Source organism: Rattus norvegicus, chromosome 17 (assembly GCF_021556685.1).
Source record: "Rattus norvegicus strain SHRSP/BbbUtx chromosome 17, alternate assembly SHRSP_T2T, whole genome shotgun sequence".
Lineage (NCBI taxonomy): Eukaryota > Metazoa > Chordata > Mammalia > Rodentia > Muridae > Rattus > Rattus norvegicus.
In genome coordinates this window covers 8,003,304-8,027,500 of record NC_141550.1, presented here as the reverse complement: position 1 = coordinate 8,027,500, position 24,197 = coordinate 8,003,304, and the positions used below count along the sequence as shown (strand labels likewise).

Sequence of the window (24,197 nt, the reverse complement as noted above, 5' to 3'; positions counted from 1 at the left end):
TTCAAGCCTCACCCTTCTGCCTCCCCTCCCTTTTGGTCCATCTGCTTGAGGAATCCAGTGAGAAACTGGGTCCTCCTGCTTGCAGCTGTGGCTGTGTCTGCCTGCAGCCCCTGGCATGAAGAGGGCTCCTCCATGCATCCCATCACTTTGACCGCTTGTACCTTGACCAGCCTGGCCAGTCTCCTCTCTCATCTATTTTTGTCCATCGTGAAAACAATCCACTAAATTTCTAAGTCTTAGTTACTGTATTTCTAATTTCTAAACCTTCCAGGTGGCTCTTGGTACAAAAACAAACATGGAGAAACATGGAGACCAAGACCCAGAGAGAAATCCACACAGCTACGTGTCACAAACATGCAATGGGGATTATAAAAAGACATCCTTTACCATTATTGCTGGCAGCAATACGGATGTTAAATCTGTGTGGTAAATCAATCTACGTGGTAAACCCAGTGACTAAGACCCACACGGCTCCATCGCTCCTCCCAGAGCTCCCCGGTGTCCCCTCAGGAGGCTCTGTCACTGAGCAGCCCTGCTCGTTTTTATCTTACGGGGAACCTCAGATTGAAAAACTTCCTGTAGAGGCAGAACACAAATAGGAGGTTTTAGCTGCAGAAAGGAACTCTGTTTTCTTTTCCCAGATTCCCCAGCTCCCCTGCAAGCCAGGGTGAACTGGAAAGAGCTTCAGAGACTGAGATGAGATGACTCAGCATGAGCGACAGCCCTGCTGTGGTGGACTCCTCAGTGGGCCCCTGCTGAGGTAACAGCCCTTCAGGCTTCACCTGAAGCAGGGATTGTGCATCTCTCTTCCTCGAGTCCAGGAGGAGATCTGCTCGATCCCCAGAGCTGTAGAAAGTCTGTTCAGACTTGCCCAAGCCACAGATCTGATCAGTCCTGTAGAAGCCATGAACAGGCATGGTCCCTCCGTCATCCGAAATGGCTCCTCTACTGTACTTCATCTCTACCTGGTCCTCATACCATGGAAGCCCCCTTTCCAGTCCTGGTACCAGCCAGATGATGTAAGACCTTTACTTCCTTCCTACCTGAGAAACCCAATTTGAGTGTAAAATTGGAAAAGAGGAGGATTCTTTTACAGAGGGGCTGTAGAGGGTACTGGGGAAGCTAGGGATCCACACCCCGGAATTGTCGATTCAGGGTGTTTCCCCACAAACTTCGTGGCATGATTTTAACAACATAGGTGACCCCTCACCCAGGGAGTTCTGTAAAAACCCGTTTGTATTGAACTGGCTAAGTCTATATGTTGGTTCTCCCATTGTCCTGCTCTGCCAACTTAACCAACTCACTCTGTATCCAATTATACATTCATTATCAAGGGACGGGTTACCGACTCACACCAGGTCCTCAGACGCTCTGTGCGCGAATACACCAAGAGAGCGGCACCCGCTATTGCCTGTCCTGAAACTGGAAGTCTCGTTCTGTAGTGTGCTCTCCTGCAAGGCAGGTTTTACGACGCGATGTTCTAGGGTCCTCCTTGTGTGTTAGTATAAATTAAGATTGTACACAACAACACTGTTTTCCAATTCGGAACAGCCCTTCAGGCCCAGGTACTGAAGACCGATCTGTTCACACACACCAATGTCTCCCTCAGCTGACGGCACTCGAATGGAAGGCTGCAGATCTTGGGTGCAGCTGTGCAAAGGGTATGTAGCCCATGTCCGGACTCTGGACACCCTCTGAGCCACCGTAAGTCACCTCATGAACTCTACCCCACCCTCTCCTGCTGTCGAGGACAGTACAGCTCTCCATGCCTTCCCACCACAATGGATTAACTCTTCAGAAAACGGGCACCAAGCCAGTCTATCCTCCATGAGGTTGTGTCTGCTGGTCATGGTGACCCAGCAGTAACCGATAGCACTTTTTATTTATAACTCTCTAGGGGTTTTAAGACAAGGACTCACAATAGAGTTCTGGGCTAGCATCAACTCTGTTATACAATCCGTGTTAGCGCTACACTAACAAGTGTCCTCTTCTGGCCTCAGTCAGTGCTGGGTTTGCAGAAGTGTGCCACGATGCTCACGTTTCAGTGACATTCTTTGTGGCCACGTGTGGCGTTAGCCTTGATGTGACTGTTCACACCACCCTAGGGCCACGCCTTTGGGGGATGGGCCAGAGGTGGCATGGGTGTCTGAGAATGGCTTTGGAACTACCTTGACAGATCTGAAAACCTGAGGTCAATCTCTTGGACCCCCATGGTGGAATAAGAACTGGACAGATTCTAGCAGGCTGACCTTTGACCTCACTCCCACTGCTACATGTGTCGGCCTACTCAGGTACAGACTGGCAGACAAATGACAAATGTAACGATTAGCTTTTAGAGAAATGTTTCAATGTTAATCTCTTCGACAAAAAGTAACTTTTCCTTTGTCTGGCTGTCCATGAATGGCAAACAGTCAGCTCTGGGTGACTTTCTTAGGAGGGAGCTTGTCCTTAAACATTGTTTCTGACCTGGACTCGCTTTAGATTCTCCGAAGTCTGGCGTGGCCCAGTAGCCCCAACCTCCCAATAGAACAGTTGAAAATCATCCAAAAAACTGCTGTTAACTCGAGATGGCAAACAGAGATAAGGAGATGAAACTTTTGTGGCTCATTCTGTGCTTGGGCAAAGCATGGTTTATCATCTCTAAGCGAAGCCTGCATTTTCTTTTAATGGCCGTTTAGAGGTGGAGTGTAAAAACGGAACGATAAAGCGGAGAAAGGTACGTGCTAGCTGCTCATAGAAACTGGCTGCTGCTGCTGCTGCCTGACTAGATTGGATGGCACACATTGTAATCAGGAAGGTATTTATTAAGCACCCGCTGTATGCGGGCTTTGTATCAGGAGTAAAGATAAGGGAGAGTCCAGATCCCTTCGTGTCCTGTGTAACCGCGTTCCAGGAAAGAGCTGTTGCTCTTTAATGTGGCGATTCTCCGATGCCTCATTACTAACTTAGGGCAGCAGCTGGAGGAAAGGAGACCATGGTTCAGGAAGAGCTCCGAGAATATGACCTTTGACCCCTGACAGTGTTCATGAATCCTGATACAAAGGGGTGGGTCAACCGATCGGTGCACAGAAGAGGAAAACCACACAGGGTTTCCCCGGGCCACATGAGGGGCTCGGGATTCCGTCCTGGTGGTGGTGGTGCCCTGGCTGTGTTTGAACAGAACACATCTGTGTCTACAGCTGTGGTTTTAAAAAGATGTCTCATAGGCTGTGAGAGGAGGAGACTAGAGAAAGCCAGAGACTGGGCAAGGCAGTGAGCAGGATGTGACGTCATTAGCCTGGGCCTAGCAGTGGAGTTGAGAGCAGGGTGGGCAGTTGGAGGAATGCTTGTCTTTTTTGAGTCATACTCCCCTGCACCTTGTCGGTGACAGCCAAGCAAGAAGTGTCCAGATGGGAAGAGGGAGGCCACCATCCTCTGTAGTCTGCTGAGTATGAAGTGGAAATGTCAATAGCTCACAGTGACACAGACTGAGCAGTGGTTCCCTGGGTGTAGCACCTGTAAAGGCATAGCGGCTGTTGGCTCCTGGTGCCCATTATCAAAAGTCAGGGAAAGTTGTCTCCTTCCTTCTTTCCTGCCTCCCCATCCCCTGGCGTCTGTTCGCACAACTGGTGTCCATATCTTTGCACAGAGGGTTCCCTGATGAGCTCAGAAAGCTACTCCCCAAACATGTCCTAAGAAAAACTGTGTGTCCCTGACCTCGGTTCCCTCCCGTGACATGGCCCCTCCCTCTTGATCACATTTTAAAGCCAAGTTTTCCCTCTGGATTTCCTATCCATGCTGGGAACAAACGGCATGCTAATATGTTCAACGGGTACCACATGTGGCAGCTCGGGAAGGAGGTACCAGACCGTGTGAGGGAAGTTGTGCGGCAGCGGAAAGTATCCATGGCGACGTCATCCTGTTTAGCAAATACACTTAAGAGAGCTGATGCCGGCCGGGACAATCAAACATAACCCAGAGTAGACTTAGATGGGTCCAAGTTCGGAGCCACGAGTTTCCACTGCGGCACGGAGAGGCAGAAATGGCATCCATAGATTTCGTGCCCGGAACATCGCCGCACTCCTGTGGTAGGCTTCGCCAGGCCACGCCCCTGTATCCAACTGTGTTGGCGTCTTCAGGAAGTAGCCGCAACTCGGGACAATATCGGATTTCAATCAGAAAATAATCCCCATGGCCTTTTCCCTGCAGGAAGTTGGAACATGCCTGGTTCACCGAATATTTCATCTTTATTAGTGTTTTATGTCTGCGTGGGGGGCAGGGGGGGTAAGGTAAGAACTTTAAGACAGAACCATTTTTAAGAGAAAGAAAGCCTTCTGTGTAAACCAAAGACACTCAGGTGATGTGACCAGCACTGATGAGAAGCTAAGTCCTTGAGCACGTCCTCACCGGTGAGGTGGTTCCCATGCTATTCATCACCCCCCCCCCCCCCCCCCGGTCCAGCGTCCTCTGCACGCTGCGGCTCAGGAGGAATTACCTGAAGTTTATGTCTCTTGACCAAACTTGGCCCAGGAGAAAAAGATCAAAAGCAATTGCGTGACCGTGGTTTCCTGCTGGAAAAAATGGAAGGGCTGTGTTAGGCCATTCAGAATGCTTGAACGGAGCACTATAAACCCAGTTGCTTATAAACAACAGGGATTTATTTCTTGCAGGCTGGAAGCTGGGTTTTCCAAGATCAAGGGGCTGGCAGATGTGGTGTCTGGTAAGCAGCTAGCTCCCGATTCCCAGAGTGGAGCCTTTTCACCATGACTTCACACAAGCCTCTCTTCCCATTCATGAGGGCTCCAGATTCACTGTCTATCCACCTACCAAAGGCCCTGCTGCTTAACACCATCGTGCTGGGAGTGGGGTATACGTCGTTCAGACCTCAGCAACTTGCTCTCATGATGGCAAAATCAACACATTTCATTTTTACACACATAAGGAATAGCTAAGGAAATTAGAGGGTAACATATTTCCTTGAAGACTTGAACCTTGTGTCGCTCCCAAGTTACCTGCCTAGTTTGTGTGCTGCAAAGCTCTGAAGACGTGACAGGGCTTCTAAGTACAGTGAGCGACCAGTCTGTAGAGATGTGTGTAGTTATAGCAACCATGCTTCCCTGATTAACTTTAGATGGCTCGTGGTTGTGTGCGGGTTGGGGGAGGGGCTTTTTCCTAGTAGCCTGTATTAGATCTTCAGTAAGAACATTTCTGTTTGAGATAACTGTAACAAGTTGTGGATTATCAAATTGCTCTGAAAGTTTGTGATGTACAGAACTCTCCCCACACCGAAACTGCAGCCATCTCCAGGTCGGCTGGGCCACCTACCGATGACAGTCACAGCTGAGCTGATTGACTGTTGATGGTTGTTTTAGAACAAGGCAGGTAAGGACAGGGGGTGGGGAGGTGGGGGATGGGAGGAAGTAGGGGAGGGGGTAGGGTGAAGTGTGATTCCCTCTCCAGAGAATCCTGCTAGCCATTTGCATGCAGTTCTGACCCGAACTGCTTGTGGCCTCAGGATCTCTGAGTTATAGCTGGAGAAGGATTAGAGGAGGGAACACTAGCTCCACAGCCATGGGAGAGACATCAGCCATGCTAGGAACAGACCTTCCAATGTGGCTATTCAGGCTACCCTGCCGCCAGTGGCTCCTCCCCACTAACAAACTCTGCTTCCCCAGAGTGAGCTTGGCTTAAATGGTGCCAAGGAAGGTACATATTGTTTATATCTCCCCGAGGGAAGACATTTTTAGCAATACCATGGCTAACACGTTGCAGGATGTCCCTGAGGCTAGGGTTTTTCTGCGATTCAAACTGCTTTCTGGTTGCCTAGATATCCATTCTGAATTCTACAGTGTGCTAGGGGAAAACAACGTGCCTCCCACGGATCGCCAAGCAGCGATCATAAAGCAGTGTGTGATAAGCACTCAGCTGATATCTGAGATCATGGAGAGCCCGGGAACGCCAGCACCCTGCCCAGGTCCGCCTGTGAGAAAAGACTGGCTGTGAGAAAAGGCCCACACTCTTTCTGATGATTTTTGGGATTACTAGAACCAGAAAAGCGATTTTTTTTAGTTAAGAACACTGAAAAAGTCTATTTGAGGTTGCCTCATGTGGAAGGACTTGAGGTGGGCTCATGTGGAAGGACAGGAGGGAGGCTCCTTGCAGCCAGGAACAAGACAAGGAAGCTTGTTCAGCTTCTCCCTGGCCTCCTCTGTTTGACCCTTGGAGGTGATTGTCCAGCCTGTCTCCTGTTAGCCTGCAGTTCAGTCTCCCACCCCATGAGGGCGCTCTAACTCACCAGCGCACCTATGCTTACTTAGCAAAGTCAAACAGCCTCCCCTTTGTGGCGGAAAATCAAACGAGTCTTGGTTTGGCTGAGGACATCTTCTGGTCCATTTACCACCCCCAGGACCTCTCCTGTCCAGTCTTCACTTGCCAAGTTACAGAGAGAAGAGTCTCCGGTCTACGGTTCTGCCTTATTCCGCTCGGTCACGTGAAGGGGGCGCATGGGGTGGAGATGAAGGCAAGGGGAGCCAGAGGCCACGTGGAGCAGGACATAACTCACTTTATCTCGGCAACGCAGGCGTTTGTGTTGAGAAGGGCATTCTTCCTCCCTAGGAAAGAACATCTGGAACATTCCTCCAAACGAGGTTCAAAACAATGACTTCAGATGAAGCAGACTCGCTGGAGTAAACACAGCACAGAGGATCCCGTGAAGCTTGTGTGCGTGGACTCTGCCAGAGAGCAGACTCTGGGACTGAAATTTCAGGTCAGCTCAGAGTTACACCCCCACTCTCTTGCAAAAGGCTCTGATCCCATGGGATACTCCCGGGAAGGGCCCTAGGGAAGGTCTCAGTTGCTACCCAAGAGCAGAGAGGACCCCATGACAGACAAGGCACCTTCTGCCCTGTGGCCCTATTCCCTCCTCTCAGAAAGCCTTCATACTCGGCGGTCTGCCTTGCCCTGGACCAGACAAGAAAGTAAATCACATTTGTTGATTAAAAATCAGCCTTTGTGGAATATAAATACTCCTTTCAAGTAGCCATTACTCTATCCGCGGAGCACGCAGAGTCTGCTCTGCGTCACTTTCCCATTCAAATGCAATTCTAACAGAATCCCAGCTACCCGGCAACATCTGCTCCAGATTTCTCTATGATTTATGTGACCATGTGGCCAACTGCATGTATGAATGCAGATTCTGAGAGGGTCCTTGTTCCTGGCACAAGGAAAAGTTAGGCATCCAGCTAAGCCATCCGGTTTGTTTCATGTCTTAGGACATCACACGGTCAACCAGATGTCCATATATCCAAGTTTGTTATTTCAGTCAGCGGCACATAATTGCTTCAGATGTATATGCTCCCAGGAATTAATTCCGAATAGAGTATTCTGCGTAAGTCATCCCATGACAACTATGGGCAAGGGAGAAGCAACAGGTTCTATTAATTCCACTTGGCAGCTGGGAACTCTTGGTTATAACAAATCCAAGCAACTAGTACTTGCACGTGTATGGACATATACATCATGCATACACGTACATATAAGTAATATACACACTCATACACATACACACATACATACATAAACATACAAGCACATATATGCAACTCACATATACTTATATACACATACAGGCAAACATACATATTCACATGTACATACTAGTGCATGCACACGCAGATATACACACTCACATAAACTTGCTAACACATATGCAATTCATACATACTTATACACACAAATATGCATACATACACAAACACATATCTTCACATATATGCATGCAAATACTAATGCATGCACATACACAAATATACACACGCACATACATAAACATGCTAACACATATATGCAGCTCACAAATACTTACACATACATGCATGCACATACAAAGACTCATATATACTTATACACACACAGCACACATGCATACATGTATTTATTCTTCTTGGTGGATATGTTAATCTCAAACATAAAATTCGTGTCAATAAAATAAGAAAAGTGGCTTCCTGCTCTCTCGGGCTGTATCCCCATACCCACCCCTCATTCATTAGGATATCAGTAGAGGTGTCACCTAGGAAAGGGACAGATAAGTGCCTGTTGTCACTCTCAATCATACTGAATCAGATCGGTTGCTCTCTCTGCCCTCCACACACACTACTGCACATATGAGCACACACATACCAGGGCTTGAAAAGGGAGTTTGCCCTTCTGTCTTCAGCTGAGTGAGGACAATGTTCCTTCCCTTCAGAGGACACAGCATCCATGGCACCATCCTGGAAACAAAGAGGCCCTGTCCTGTAGCTGTCTTGAGCTGAGCTCCCAGCCATAGGAATTCTGTCATGTATCAAATCGCTCACACTTTAGTATGTCGTTAGAGAGGAATGTAAGACTAAGACAAGACATTTTAATATTAGTTCTGCGCTGTCTAAAAAATTATTTTTTTAAAGCAATGAGAGTTCTTGGAAGAATTTCAACCAGGGAACTAAAGAGAATGGAGTTGGAATTAAGACCCATACAGGAGCCAGGTGTGGTGGCTAGAGCTTCGATCCCTGTGCTCCCGGTTGGTGATCAGAGCTGCGATCCCCGTGCTCTGGAGGCAGAAGCAGGAGGACCTCAAGTTTTGAGAAAGGAAAGGGAAGAAGGAACAAGGAGGGAAAGAGAAGAAATGGAAGAATGGAAAATAAAGAAGGAAAAGGGGGGAGGAAACTTTTAGATTTGTGCTGGGGTTGTGAATGGAGAGTTCAGACCCAGGCTCAGCTAGCCCCTCACTGGCCCTTTGAATCAGGAAGAACTACATTTTTTTGAGCCTCAGGTTTGTCAATAAAATGAAGATACCGATGTTCTCCTCTAGGTTCGTCGTGGGGGTTTCAATATAAATGGCTCCAATCATAAATGTGTAATGACTGTCTGGCCCCCTTCTCTGTGAATGGGCTTCGTGGACGTAGTTGCGCAGGCTTGGAAAGGAAGGCTGAGGGGTTCAGCATCTTCCTGCAGAGAGATGGGTGAGCCTTGATTTAAAGAGAGAACGCTGTAGATTACCGAGTGAGGCAGTGGGCAGGGCTAGGGACTGTCAGTGGACAGAACTGACATTAGGGTTGGGAAATTCGGGAAAGAGAGGGCATCTGGCATTGGTTCAGTGCAGAGGTCAGACACAGCAGCTACCTGAAGGTACAGATGTCCCTGTAGCGCTCTCCCAATAGCCATCCTTTGCTGACACCCTCTCCCTCTCTAAGTCTGATATTGGTGATTTGACGCAGCATACACCAGCAGCCAACTGAGTCCCGACCACCTCTTGCCAGTCACAGACAAGCTGGAGCCTCAGGCTTTTCAAACACTATGTCCCTTTCTAACTCTCTACTTGGATTTTGCCTGTGCCCATTCAGGGGTGCAGGCTTTTCAAGGGTTGCCTTGGCCACTGCACTAGAGAGGATCAGTCCTCTGGCAGCTAAAGGGGGCATTCGAGACCTATACCTGGAATATGAAGTGTGTGTTCAGTAAGAGGCTCAGAGCTGGTGTCCCCTGCCAAAGAAGGCTGACACAGGACTCTGAGCAGGGCAGCGGTAGGGGTGCTTGGTGAAGCAATACCTCTTTTTCTGAACAGTGTCTGTCATTGACACCCAATAGCTTGTTTTCCCCGGGGACCTGGGCCACCCAGCTGCCCGGATGTAGCAGGGAAAACCAAAGGCAGTCGTTGCAGATCCTGCTAGGGCTGTGCACTGATTTTGTAATCATGTAGAGCAAATGACCTTAACCTTAGCGGGTGAACGACCCAGCGTGCTTTCCCCATAATAACCTCAGCGTTAGGAGTTGTGCGCAGAGACCAGCTTCTCGGGAAGGGTCTAGCCAGGCTAAAATCATGGCGTCTGCTGTGACTGACCTCATTGGAGCTCAGGCTCCTTCAGGATCTCTTGGATTCTTGTCAGAGTCCAGCTAGTGCTGCTGTGTGATTGAGACCTCAACCCCACCCCCTAACCCCCATCCAGCCCTGCAGTACTCGCCATAGCAAGTTCATAGCACAGAGCCAGCAGGAGAGGGATTGGCCTGCTCTTGTTACGTCTGCAACGTTTTCCTGCTCTGTAAGGGAACTGAGGTGTGATATGGCACCTCCTATCTTTACAGGACCTACGTTACGTAGTATCCCAGAGAAGAGCACCGCATAGATACAGACACTCGGTCTCTCCTGGAATTCTGCCAACATGGTTTTCCCTTTGATTCCATTTCTGCACTTGAAAGAGAGAGGCTTGAGGCTGGAGAGATGGCTCAGTGGTTAGGAGCACTCACTGGCTGATCTCCCAGAGGTCCAGAGTTCAACTCCCAACAAGCACATGGTGGCTCTCAACCAGCCGTAACTGCAGTCCCACAGGATCCCATGTTCTCTTCTGGTGTGCAGACACAAGTGCAGACGGAAATCCATACACATGAAATAATAAATAAGTCTTTTTTAAAAAGGAAAGGAAAGAGAGAGGCTTGGGGCCAGCTGCTCTCGGCTTTCACTCTGCACTTTGGTTGTCTGTCCAGCTTCACTTTATGGTCATGGACTTGACGTGTAAACATCTTGTCAACCAAACTACACCCTGACAATCGAGGAATCTCAGAGAAGAGTGCATGCTGAGGAGAGGAACAGCCAGGGGACAGCAGGCAGCTCTGTGTGAGGGGACAGTGTCTGGAGACTCCTTGGAACCATTGTACACATTCTGTTCTCCTGAGTAGAATGTGACTGCACTGCAGTGTACCCACAAGTCTGCCATGGCCGAGGAAATGGGAATGAGTGCAAAGCCAGTGAGTGTGTGTGTGCGTGTGTGTGCATACATGTGTGTATTCATGTGTGTGTATGTATGTGTGTTTGCATGAGTATGTGTGTGTGCATACATGTGTGTATTCATGTGTGTGTATGTATGTGCGTTTGCATGAGTATGTGTGAGTGTGTGTGCATACATGTGTGTTCCACGAGTGTGTGTATGTGTGCATGTGTGTCTATGAGTGTGTATGCCTGCATATGTGGGAGTATGTGTGATTATGTATGCATATGTGTCCATGCTTGTGTGTGTCCATGTGTGTGTCCATGCTTGTGTGTGTGTCCATGTGTATATCCATGTGTGTCTACATACATATGTGGGAGTATGTGTGTGTGCATATGTATGCGTGTCCATGTTATGTGCATATGTGTGTGTCCATGTGTGTTTACATGCATGTGTGTGAATGTGTGAGATTATGTGTGTGTCTGCATATATGTGTGTGAGTGTATCTGAGTGTGTGTGCATGTGTGTCTATATGGATGTGTGCATGTGTGTGAGTGTGTGAGAGTATGTGTGTGTCTGCATGTGTGTCTGCATATATGTGTGTGAGTGTATCTGAGTGTGTGTCTACATGCATGCTTGCATGTGTGTGTCCGTGTGTGTGTGTGTGCTCACTCCCTTGTCTCTGCCATTACAGCTAGCTTGGTGTGGGATGCTGGCTGCTCCGTCACCCTGGACCACGAAGGGTAAGACAGAAGCCAAGCAAAGCTCTACCCAAGCTACCATAGACTGGGACACGAGTTAGAAGTCTGTGTTCTTTAGAATCCCTGCGATCGGGAGCTGCTACTGTAGCTTGGCACAGATGATACAAAGAGGGCCCTCATCACTGAACCACACTGCTACCTTCTCTCTTCCCCGGGGGATGCTCATCCTCACTGGGACTCTGGTCTAGTAGCTTCTGTGAGGAAGATAGTGAGACCCAGGCTTCATGAGAGGTGAGGGTGCTGTTGCATAGCAACTCATTTATTATCCTTCAGGCACCGTTGCCTACTGGCTGCCTGTGAGAAGACGCTCTTCCCCACCCTTGGACTTCAGCCCTCCTCACAAATAAACTATTTTTGTTGAAGAACAAAAACTGTAATTAGCACATCCAGAGGAAGCTGCCAGGCAGGCAGACTCATCTTCACTGACTTGGACAGGCCTCGATGTCCATGTTTGAAAGCCTTGTCCCTACACACTTGCAGCGTCCCCTCCTGTCTTCTGCATCCACACTGTCGGTTATGAGTAGCTTCGTGAATCTCGTTTTCCAAAATTCCCATGGCGTGAGGTCTTTCCCTTTCTGACTCCACATCTCAAAGGCCGGTCAGCCTTTCCCCTTCCAGACAACTCCGAAACTCTCTGTCTCTTTTCAATGTTGTCTCAATTTGCAGCTGCGCTTTGGCCTCCCTCCCCTTATAGGGGGGCCCCTTCTCTGGGTTTGCTTTTCCCCCTTTGTCTCATTTTAGAGTTCTGGGGGTACTCCTCCCCTAAGGTCAAATACAGGCCTCTGTTTGAACTAGAACACTATTGACCACTGGTGCACAGGGCCTGGTGGAGGAGAACGAGACGGGGTGTGTGTGTACACGTGCACACGCGCCGGTGCCTTTGGCCTGTCACACAGTCACCATACACAACGGTGCACACTGATCTGGAGACAACACAAGTCACAATCTAGAGAGGTAGCGGCTGCAGGTGAGATCCAGAGGTGGCACCCAGGGAGAGACTGCCCTCAGACAGAGCTCAATTGGGGTTATGGAAAATATACACACGAGCATGCCATGATGCCAAATGATGTTAATCTGAAGAAAGGTAAGACGCTCTAATAGGAGCTGGCCTCTAAGGAGTATTGCATATGTGCCGAGCAGTGAGCCCGCTCTGGTGAATTAGCCCCTGCCACCTTTGCTGCCTACCAGGGGACACTAGTCTCCTACCCAGCTACGTGATAAGGAAGCGGGGGCTCAGAGGGCTTGGGTAGTTGACCTGAGGTAACACAGCAATTAAGAGAGAGCCTGGACAGGCCCCAGGCAGCTCCAATGCTTCTCCTTATACCCGATACACGACTTCATGCCCAATTCTGGCCAAATGGCTGTCCCTAGCTTGTGCCAGTGCTTGAAATGATCCCCTGTGAGGGACCCAGATTCCTTCCACCCCACCTATCTGAGACCTGCTTCCTGCTGGGATTGACTACAAAGTTTCCTCTCACAATGCAAACTGAAAAACCCCATTTGAACTCTATTGCTGCTGGCCCCAAGAGTGGCGGGGGTGGGGGGGGGAGTGAGGAGGGGGCAGTCCACAGATCCAGGCAGGGGCTTGCTGGAACCAGGGGGGGAGGGGAGGGAAGCTAGAGTTTATAGCCCAGGCTGCAGGCATCCTGCCTGCCTGGATGGTCTTGCCTTCCTGAGTAGGGGGGTGGGTGGGAACTGAATTATTATTGCATCAACTCCTTTGGCTCGCTGGAGACTATAGCTTCCCTCACTCCTTCCTCTGTGGCTCTTCTCTGTCTGTAAAATGGAAAGCAGATCCCGGGCTGACCCTGGAGGCTGTGAGCGGGCTGACACTGGAGGTGTGCAGAGCAAGAGCGCAAGAGCGGTCCAGGCCGCCATCTGTTTCTCATTGACTTCAATGGGGTGTGTTCCTCAGACAATGGAGTAGTGTGCTGGCTGCTCAGGCACAGCCCTGCCCCGTGACCCTGCAGCCTGTTGCCAGCAGGCTGGGAGAGGCCCTCCTCCACGGTGCAGCTGGCCAGGGACTGGGGAGCTGCTTCCTAGAGCGTGGGGGTGGCTTCCCCTCACCATCAGCTCTTCTTCCTAGAAAGATGGGCTTCAGCTGTTTCCCCAAGACTCCTGGTAACCTCCCTAAGTGTAATTTATGATCAGTGAGGAAAACCAGGGGTGATCGGACATACCCCCCCCCTACTTCCACCCCTCCACTGCCCCTCCCCCCCTCACCTCAGCGTTTTAGTGTGAGCTCTGCCAGTCTTTTATAGCCTTCCTTTAAAAACACAACAGCAAGCCAATGCACAATTCTGAGTCAGGGAGACTAAGTGCAGCATGCCGATGACCTCAGGCTGAGTTGTTCAGTATGACAAGGTAAATGCTCGTGTTTATAGCTTTTTCATACATTAAGATGTCTCTGTTGGGAGGGCCAGAGGGACCAGGACGGGGGCAGCTGGGTGACTCCAGTTCCACAGCCAGCTCCTGTTCCGTCCACTGTACACACTGAGTGGCACGCCATGTGCTCCTGCCCTGGTTTGACAGATTACTTGCCAGTCCGGTCCCCAGTCCATAGCCACGCTCTAAGAGCTGCCTGGGCCCTGTTCACAGTCCTACTTGAACCTATTTAGCAAACCACATGATTCCTGATCGTTCTCGATTTTGCCATGAGAATCCTGAGTTTCGTTCCGTGCAGACATCCTGGAGTCTGCCTCCCGTGACGTCCTAGTTCTGAGTGGTGGGCATGCGCACTTGAGAGAGTAACAATCTGCCTTGTAGAATGACTGGAACCCTGTGCCCGCCTTTGAGTGTTTCAAGAGAGAATTTGTTCATACGCTCATTGTCAATTTTCCTTATCCCTCTTTAAGTTCCCTCTTCCGGTTCTACCTAGCTGACAATTACGAAACTCCTTCAAAACTGGTTTCCAATGAGGACCTTGCTTTGCATGCCCCTGTTTTGCAACAGTGTATCTCAGTCCGCCCTTTGCCCTTTTGTCTTGTGTCTGGTGCTTTTGTATTTTGTGAGCTAAAGGTTTAGATTCAGTCAGTAGGAAGCAGGCACAGTGGTGTGAACCTGGAGGCAGAAATGGAAAGACTGTTAGAGCTAGAATTTGAACCCAGGAAAGATGTGTGGATCTTATCTCAGGCCAGAGTCAGGCAGCTGGCCGTCATCTTTTTCATTAGACTTCTCTCTCTCTCTCTCTCTCTCTCTCTCTCTCTCTCTCTCTCTCTCTCTCTCTCTCCCACTCTCTCTTCTGTCTCTCTGACATATACACTCTCTCTGTGTCTCTGTCTCTGTCTGTCTGTCTGTCTCTCTCTCTCATTTTTGTTACTTACTTACCATCTCTACCTCAATATTAAGCAAACATTAGTACAGCCGGGTAGACATTTTACGCTCAAAGTCCGAATCATTATCTAAGTATAACTAGAATATTATTTATGTTTTGTTTCAGTCTAGGTTTTCAAACTTAAAAGAAAACCCCAACTACTACTCATGCAATTAATGGAATTCACAGATGCAAACACTGAAGTGCCTAATTCTCCCACGCTATCGGAAAGTTACCATCTCGCACCTTTAAACACTTTCAGCGGAGGTAGAACCCGGCCTGGTATCTGATGTTCGAAGTTAAGGTATGAGCTATAAGCTATAACAGAACTTTAGAATCATGGCCATACCTCATCCTCCCAGCCTCTGCCCCAGAATCCCCGATGCCTTCTCTATTCTGCCCCACAGGAAGGAACAGAACTAGATTCTGCCTTGTGGGACCTTTAGAGATGACATGATTCTATCTGTGTTTATACTGAAGAAAATCCACAAACCAGTAAGGAGTGTGCACCCGTGAGCGGCCCTCAAGCTGCTGGGAATACAGGGGCTGCAGGACTGTCCAGCTGTGCCCTTACGGGGCACTTTCTTCCCTTCCCTCCCTCTGATCTTGTCCAGAAAAACATACACATTTATACACACATACACGTACACACACACGTACATATACATGCACACGCATGCACACACACACCATACACATACATACTCACATGCACACTGTACACACACATACATACACCCATGCACACATACACATTAAACTCAACCAGTAAACTGGCAACCAGAAATCAGAAAAACGGTTCCTCTTGGATTGTATAGGCCACAGCGTCTAGGGTCGCAGAGCAAAGAAGCTAACAGCAAGGAGAGGTCAGGGGTGAACAGGAAGTAGCAGAATGAAGAAAAACGAAGAACATGGCTGGTCTACTACCTAGAGGGAGTGCCTGTGTGCAATTCCTCGAGGACTTTTTGGGCTGACTCTTGCTTGCGGCTGGAGCGCACACCACAGTTGCTTTTTAAAGCCCAGTTAACCACAGTGTACTTGGAAGTCCCAAACAAAAGCCGTTCTAAAGGGCTGAGGATTCGGCTCCATGAGAAAGTGAATTGCCGAGCAGCATGAGGCCCTGGGTTTCCTCCCAGCCCCCAACACGCACAGGCAGAGAACCATTTACAGACTAGCACAGTAGCAGATAATGAGTGCACAAGAATGCTTCAGTGACTGTCTCAGTCCTCCCTCAGAGGAACCCAAGTCACTCAGAGGCAGTGAGGTTTGGGGGGTGTTTTGGTCTTAAGCAGAAATTTGTTACTTGAGTTTCTTGAGTGTCGAATGATCTTGGTTTTTACATTATACTCCTGGATCTTCTTAGGTAGTTAAAATTAGGGTTACAGTTGTCGTTTAATTTTCCTGAGATGAACTCTCGATGTGTATGTAGCCTTGGCTGGCCTGGAACCCACTGTGTAGGTCAGATTGGCCTCCAACTCATAGAGATTCACCTAATTCTGCCTTCCAAGTGTGAGTAAAAGGTGTGGACAACCATACCCCTCCCCCGATTACTTTCTCAAATTTCCATATCCTGGACCCAAAGATCAGGAAAAGCAAACGAGTGCCGATGTAGTGCTATGGTGCATTTTCCCCCCAGCTTAGGCATCATGTATTGAGTCTAGGCATCACTCATCGACTCCTCTCCTTCTTGCCAGGAAGACCGAGATTAGCTCAGAGTCCTGCTGAGTGCCATACTGTGGAATTCAGTAACCTGTACACACGGAGAGCCATCTGTCAGTCGCTGAGAAGGGATCCACATTTCACCATAGTTTAGACAGCACTGGTCATAGCTGGTGATCACCCTCACCTGTGGAGAGAAAGATCGTCTATAAGAGATGCATTGCGGGGTTGGGGATTTAGCTCAGTGGTAGAGCGCTTGCCTAGGAAGCGCAAGGCCCTGGGTTTGGTCCCCAGCTCCGAAAAAAAAGAACCAAAAAAAAAACAAAAAAAAAAAAACAAAAAAAAAAAAAAAAGATGCATTGCTTGGCTTTGCTGAAGTATTCCAGCTACAGAACCGCTGAGGGGAAAACGGCAAGCGTTCGATTGTGGAATTTTCTGACACACTCTAACTGGATGTCTGGATTGGGATCCATTCCTCCTTTATCATATTCTTCAGGCTTTGAGTCCTTTACAAGTCTGGGGGCCGTAGCCTGATCTACATTCGAGCCCTCTCTGCAGAACCCAACGACATGCATGCCAGAAGCGAAGGATCATGCCGTAATCTTAGCCGATGGAAGGCGAAGGCAAGAGAGTTGCCATGCCTCTGGGACCCCGCCGATGTTCTCTATAAAGCGCCAAAGGTTAAGTCCTAAGCCAACCGGGTGGGTGTCGTCATTTTATGATGAGTTTTCCTCCACAGTGCTATTGGTAAATTGGTCTTACAGTGTTTTTGGATGTGTTTTAATGAGAGCTCCTGTGCTACAGGTCCCCAGGGCCATTGTTTAGAAATTCACTAAATGACTCTCACCAAACACAGTGGCAAGTGCGCTCAGCCAGAATTCATGGTAGCCATGTCCTAAGGATGTTTGTAGACGTAGTTTGAAGACTTTCTCCCGGGGCCTGGGGGCTTCCTGTGTCCCTTCCCACGCATGCTCAGACAAAGGGCTTCCTGTGTCCACCTTCCCACGCATGCTCAGACAAAGCTACTTCTTATCAGGAAAACCGAGTTAACTGTGATCCATTTGCCTATTACCGCCCACCAGAGACTCGCTACTCTGGTCTGTTTCCTTGAGGTTTGATCAGGTACCGATGCGTCACACTCCCAGAAGGCAAAACAAATGTTCGACACCTGAGGCACTGTGTGACCCACCATAATTTAGGGGCAATCCTATAAAATGATAGAAATCCCACCAGCCAAATTCTCAGGCCCCGGAGAGCAGGCTTTATTCACGGTGGTCTCAGGCCCGCTTGGATAGCCACCTTCAAACTTACTTTATTTAGAATACTCGAAGCCATCTCAATTTGCACCCCAGTAAAATTGTATGCCATTACTCGGTTTTGAGATTGCTTTTGCCCCAGTTGCTCAAACTCTTGCCTCTAGATGTTCTGTATCGTGGACGGGACTGGGTGGCGGCTGGGGGAGGAGCCTGAGTCTTCCCCCTCTGCCCAGCGCTTCACTTTGCTCTCACCTGCTCTCTCCAAGCCTCGTGCTTGTCGCTATTGCTCATACACTTGGCTGCAATCTTAGCTCTGCTCCTTGTTGGCTGTCTTAGTTCCTTCTCTGCTCCCGTGGCTAAAATACTGAAAGCAACATAGCTGAGAAAGAGTTTGTTCTGGCTCGTGGTTCAAGGGTGCAGTCTGTCATGTCCGGGAAGGCATAATGGCAGACAGAAGAAGGAGAAGGCAGCTGGTGGCTTTGCAGCCACGGGCAGGAGGCAGGCAGGGATGAGAGCAGGTGCTCAGCTCACGTCTCATTCTGCTCATGATCCAGCCAATAAGATGATGCCACCACAGTTAAGATGGGTCTTCCTGCCTCATTTAACCAAATCTAGATAATCCCCCATGGGCCTAGTCAGAGGCTAGCCTCCTAGGTGATGTGTTTATAAAAAGATAAAGGGAAGGGGGATGTGTTCTATGGAGGTGTGGCGAAGTACGGGGAAAGGGGGTGCCTCCGTGGACCCATGTCGAGGTATCCCTTCCCCCTGAGGGACCAGCCACACGACGGAATGGTATAGAATAGAGTTTATTCAGGGCATGGGGAGGGGAGTTAAGAGGGTAATAGGGGCAGAGAGAGAAGAGGAGGAGGAGGAGGAAGAGATAGAGAGAGAGAGAGAGAGAGAGAGAGAGAGAGAGAGAGAGAGAGAGAGAGAAGAGGCCAGCCATGAGTACATGGAGAGAGGGGCAGGGGGGAGGAAATGGGGGGAGAGAGAGTGGGGGCAGGAAGGCAAGAGCAAAACAGGAGCAAGAGAGTGAGGAGGGGCAAGCGGCCCCTTTTACAGTGTCAGGCACACTTGGTGGTTGCCGAGACAGAATGCTAACTCTAGGTAAATTATGAGCCTGTCCTCTTGACAGTACTAACCAGACGTGGGGCCTCCTGAGTTTCTGTAGTAGCATTATGTTAAAAACATCCTTTTTGTTGCAAGCCCCAGAGCGTTGTTTTGTTTGTTTTTTTTTGTTTTGAAACCACCATTGTTTTCCTTCTTGCTGTAACCTTACCACCGTTTACTCTCAAAGAGTGAGGGGAGGGCTCTACCAAGACCGTTAATTCCCAGGGGAGTGGTGTGGGGATGTCTCTGGAGTTATGGTGTCTGTCAAGACCTGCTAGACCGGTGATAGAGTGGCAGGTTGGGCAGTGTATAGCTTAGAGCCCTGTTCCTGGTACCCAAAGGTTTTAATTCAGTAACCGTCCATTAAACTGCTCTATCCTTTTCCTCACTATCCTGTCCTGGGAGGACTAAAGGAAAGGTACGTTGGAGCTGGGGAGAGTGCCCAGGGGTTAAGAGCACTTTCCATTCTTACAGAGGACCCAGGTTTGGTTCTCAGCACCCACCTCAGGTGACTCATGACTGCCTGTCACCACTCCAGCGTCGGGGGATCCAATGTCCTCTATGGGGACCTGCATGTATGTGTGTATAGTGTGTGTGTGTGTGTGTGTGTGTGTGTGTTACATATAATATCTCTTCCTCCCTCTCCTTCCTCCCCCTCCCCCTCCAACTGAGTTTCTCACCTGGCATTTCCTTGACTGCTGATCCTAAAGCACCGAAGTAGCTGTTAACTTTGTTAACTTTCTGCGTCATCGTCTTGGGTCTCATGAGGTAGACTAGGGGGCCATTAATGAAGCATTTTTGAGCATCAAAGTCATAAATATCCTTAAGGGACTTTGTGACCATAAATAATAACACACCTTAGGCAATTGAGGGAGACTAGAGTTCCCTAGAATCTCCCTGGGGAAGTACAGACGGACATATGGATACCACCAAGGCCAGGTGGTGCGTAGGCTTACTGAGAATGAGTAATGCCGGAAATCAGAAGCCTGGCTTCCGGGTCCTGACTCTGGGATGGACTTGCTGGGTGACCTCGGACAAAGTGGGGCTCTTGCTTTGTTTACAAATACGGGGATTGGTCTGGAAAGTTTCCAATGTGCCTCCTGCTCCAACATTCATCTTTGTTTTTTGGGTGTTGTGATTCAGTGAGAATGCTTCGGAAAGAGGGATCGGCTGACCCTGGGCTGACTGATCAGCTCGGGCAGCCAAAGGAACAGAAGGAGCACAGACCTCCCCAGCCCAGCCTCGGTGCCAAGGTCCATCGTTTCTGCTGTAGTCCAACTTCTTCAGCGCATCTCTTTGCCTCTTGGAATCCCTCAGAACCAGATGGCCTGGGTGCCAGTTGACCACGTAGTTTACTGAGCTGTCAGTCAGTTTATCTAACACCGTGTGTGTGTGTGTGTGTGTGTGTGTGTGTGTGTGTGTGTGTGTGTATGCGCACATTGGATGGAACAGAAGAGAAAAATTGTGTCAGGCTCCCTCTAAAGTGGAGTCTGTTCTTCCTTTCAGGACTGATTCATTGGCTAAGCTTCAGCACTTGGACATTGCCTCATTCTGGCCGTGAGACATGGGCCTTCTGTTAGGCCAAGTTTAGGCAAGAGTTCCAAGGCACAAGTGAGTAATTTCTGGTGGATCGGGGCTTGCAATGCTCCCTCAGCCTCACCAGCCTGGCCCGAGGCCTCCCAGGCTCTTCAGGTGGATTTTTTCCCCTTGTGTTCAGATTCTAAATCTACCCTCTGACAGGCAGCAGTGAGTCAGTGCCCTGGTAAACAGCAGGCTGGCACCCAGCTGTCTGGTGGGTCTGAACTCGGGTGTGAATTCCCTTTATGCAGTGACTTGAAGATTTAAGGTCTCCAAGGGCTTCTGAGTCCCATGTCCTCCCTCTGGAGGAACAGGTGGGGCAGGTCACTCTCTGTGGGTAAGGGGCTAGCTACCCTGTATCGTTTTCAGACATGTTTTGACTCCCAATCACTATAGGACCGAGAACATATTTAAAAGATTATGAGACACCTCTGAAACCAGATATTCAGGTTAATACGAAATCCCCTCTATGGGCGTAAATAATCTAATTAGCTGTAACACACTAACAGGATTGTCACAGCCCTCAAGTGTACTCGGAGGAGTTCTACCTCACACCCCTTTCAAGACAAGCCACCCGTGTTCCTCTCTGTGATAAACTTCAGGAGAAGAGTAGGGGGACCCCTGCATCCTCCACATCCTGAGATGCTTCAAGAGGGAAAGTACACATGTCTTAAAAGGATCCTTGTCTGTGGCTCTTACCAACCTCACTGCCTTGGGCCACCCCTAAAAGTGCACACAGCACCATGTGTCCTGCACAAAGGCATAGGCTGACCTACTTTCCACATTGCCGTTGCATCTCTGTAAACTCGCAGAGCAGAAGAAGCATCGACTCACCACTTCCGGCAGAATGGATGCTCCGTGGCCAGCTTGAGTCCTGGGAAATAGGTTGCACTGATCTTGTTAGTGCAGGTACAGGTCTGAGAGGACAGGTCAGAGCTGACCACATAAACAGCCTGTGTGTTCAGTCTCTGCAACTGATAAATGTTTATTGGACAGTACTGTGTATGAGGTGGCCCCCTGTACACTGGGCGCATGGAGATAAACAAGGAGTAAGATGACTGCCCACAGAGGTTTACACACAGTGGGGACACGTATAGTGAACAGACCACAAAACAAACAGTACAGATATTCAGACATAACAATTTGACAGGCTGCATGGAATCTGGCTTCTTCAGAGAAAGTTATGAATAATGAGAGGGAGAGAGAGAGAGAGAGCGCGCGCCAGTATACTGTCCCCGATGCAGAAATAAACTTGGCACATTAAAGAAACAGTGGCTGGAGAACGCAGGGGTGGGTGGGGGTGAGGGCAGGCATGGCTGGCACGGATGTTGGAGAGCAGCTGGGACCAGATCCCACATGTGACAGGAAATGGACTGGCTGTCACTGAAGGGCTCTGGGAAGGGGCGGGGTAAAACTGTTCTTGGAGGCACTTTAAGAGGAGCCCTTGGTCGCCAGGCTATCCGTTCTTCCTGTGCGGAGATCCCTGTGCGTCCACCCACGCACCGTATTCCAGGGAAAAGGGATGGCTTTTGCAGGCATCTGGCCTGCTCAGCTGTTTGGTTGTTTGTGCAAGCCTTCAGGGAAGAAAAATGTCCTCGTAACAGAGTGGGTTCCTTGTAGAAAAAAGCCACACACTTGGCGTGGACCCACTTGTCCTCAGCCAAGATTCTTTCAGTTGGGAGTAACAAGCACAGTACAGTTAAGGGAGGTCAAAGGGCATGTGTTGGCATTCATCATTGCAGGGGTAAAATCTCGACATAGAGTCCCGGATGCAAGGACTCTATGTCAAGATGCTCTCTGTCAATGGAGCCTCCCCCATCCCGCACTCTTGGTGTTGATTTCATTCTCTCTTGCCCTAGGAGAGTCTTTTCCCACATGAAGTCACGGGCCTTGCCTCTGGAAGCCCCATATCGTGACTGATTATTGCTGCAGTCTGAACAGGGTGCTCCAAGCCAAGGTTGAGGTGTTTATAAAAAGATAGAGGATATGCCTTGGGTTTCAGCACCAATTTTGTGTTTATAAAAGGATAAGGAGAGGGGGACTATGGTCTATGGAGGTCTGAGGAAAGGGGGCGCCTCAGCCGGCCCATGCTGAGACATCCCTTCTCCCTGAGGGACCAGCCACACGACAGGGTATAGTATAGAATAGAGTTTATTCAGGGCATGGGGAGGGGAGTTAAGAGGGTAATAGGGAGAGAGAGAGAGAGAGAGAGAGAGAGAGAGAGAGAGAGAGAGAGAGAGAGAGAGAGGAGGAGAGGAGGAGAGAAGAGGCCAGTCATGAGCACATGGAGAGAAGCAGGGAGGAGAATAGGGAGAAAAGGGACAAAGAGGGCAAAAAAGAGCAAGAGAGTGAGGGGGCAAGCAGCCCCTTTTATAGTGTCAGGCACACTTGGCTGTTGCCAGGTAGCTGTGGAGGTGGAGCTTAGACAGAATGCTAACAAAGGCCTCAAATGAGTCCTCAGTTCTCCATCATGGGGTTCACTGCTTTGCATGGTAAACTCTATCCAAGGTCACCCAGATGTTCTGAGGAACTTCAGGGCTTTCCTCTCATGCGATTTTCCTGAGACTCTGGGATTCAACCTCAGCTGACCACCAGGAAGGCAGCCTGCTGAAAGATCTCCCCAGTAGGCCAGTGCGGTGTTTCTCCCGGACCTCGTGGACTCAGAATGGTGCTGGCATGCTAACGAAGGCTCTCCTTAGTTCCCGCCTGTCAGGAAGAGCTCCGGCCACATCAGCCCCAGGCTACCCATCCTGGAGGCCCAGGCATCACTCCCTGCCTGCCTTCTGAGTTCCGAGCTCTGACCTAAACTGTGCCTGGCTCCTCCAAAGGTTCCAGAACCTTGTCGAAGAAGGCCAACAGGCCGTTCCAACTCCTGATTGACGTCCCTTCCAGCTCATGACTGATGTGCTGGCTTTGTGTCCTCATTCCAGATGGGTGACACTCTGAATGACTGTGCTCTGGCCCTGTCTTGCTCACGTGGATGAGGCCCACAACCACTTGTGTCTTTCTGCTAGATTGTCACTTGTCCATCCCTCCTCCCTCTGCCACCCTCGCAGTGTGACAAGCCTTATACACGCAGACTGGCTTGCTCATTCTTGAGGAGGTGCCACAGGAAGAAACCATCCTTCTACTCAGGTGGACTTTGGAACAACTCCGATGTTTTAGCGTTGCTCCTTGAGAATCAGGAATGGGGTCTGTGCACACACTCCTGAGAAGCTAGCTCCTGGTTGTGGCTGCAACCTCACCAAAGTGGCCCTTAACCCACGAGGCGCACTGGCTTGACCTCATCTCTTCTCCTTCCTCCTAGTCCTCACTGTCTACATCTCTGATAAAATGCGAAACCTTCCAGAAATGCATGGGTCATTTTTAAAAAATTTATATTGTAATAATTTTTAATGCACTGGCTTCAATTAACTGGCTGGTTCTGTGTGTCAACTTGACATAAGCTGGAGTTATCACAGAGAAAGGAGCCTCCCTTGAGGAAATGCCTCCACGAGACTCAGTTGTAAGGCATTTTCTCAGTTAGTGATTGAGGGTAAGAGGGCCCATTGTGGGTGGGGCCATCCCTGGGCTGGTAGTCCTGGGCTCTATAACAGAGCAAGCTGAGCAAGTCGGGGGAAGCAAGCCAGTAAGTAACATCCCTCCTTGGCCTCTGCATCAGCTCCTGCTTCCTGACCTGCTTGAGTTCTGGTCCTGACTTCCTGTGGGGATGAACAGCGATGTGGAAGTGTGAGCTGAATAAACCCTTTCCTCCCCAACTTGCTTCTTGGTCCTGATGTTTTGTGCAGGAATAGAAACCCTGACT

The 24,197-nt window shown here is 49.5% G+C and overlaps 3 long non-coding RNA genes across 6 annotated transcripts; 1 reads left to right on the top strand and 2 right to left on the bottom strand.

The window, feature by feature from the left end:
- Positions 1-2,792: 2,792 nt before the first annotated feature.
- On the bottom strand, positions 2,793-6,715 carry LOC147999967 (uncharacterized). Its single transcript, XR_015641057.1, has 3 exons — positions 6,542-6,715; positions 4,475-4,550; positions 2,793-4,182 (listed from the first exon to the last, which is right to left on the bottom strand). It is a non-coding gene; the product is annotated as an uncharacterized LOC147999967 (long non-coding RNA).
- Positions 6,716-13,760: 7,045 nt separating this feature from the next.
- LOC120097786 (uncharacterized) lies at positions 13,761-24,152 on the top strand. 4 transcript variants are annotated; one of them, XR_015641054.1, is made up of 5 exons: positions 13,761-13,840; positions 14,916-15,093; positions 16,945-17,149; positions 20,321-20,425; positions 22,901-24,152. It is a non-coding gene; the product is annotated as an uncharacterized LOC120097786 (long non-coding RNA). The 4 variants fall into 4 exon arrangements; XR_015641055.1 differs by lacking the exon at positions 22,901-24,152 and adding an exon at positions 20,902-21,653; XR_015641052.1 differs by lacking the exons at positions 16,945-17,149; positions 20,321-20,425; positions 22,901-24,152 and adding an exon at positions 16,484-16,805.
- Positions 15,577-21,715, bottom strand: LOC134482670 (uncharacterized). Its single transcript, XR_015641056.1, has 2 exons — positions 21,227-21,715; positions 15,577-16,635 (listed from the first exon to the last, which is right to left on the bottom strand). It is a non-coding gene; the product is annotated as an uncharacterized LOC134482670 (long non-coding RNA).
- Positions 24,153-24,197: the final 45 nt, after the last annotated feature.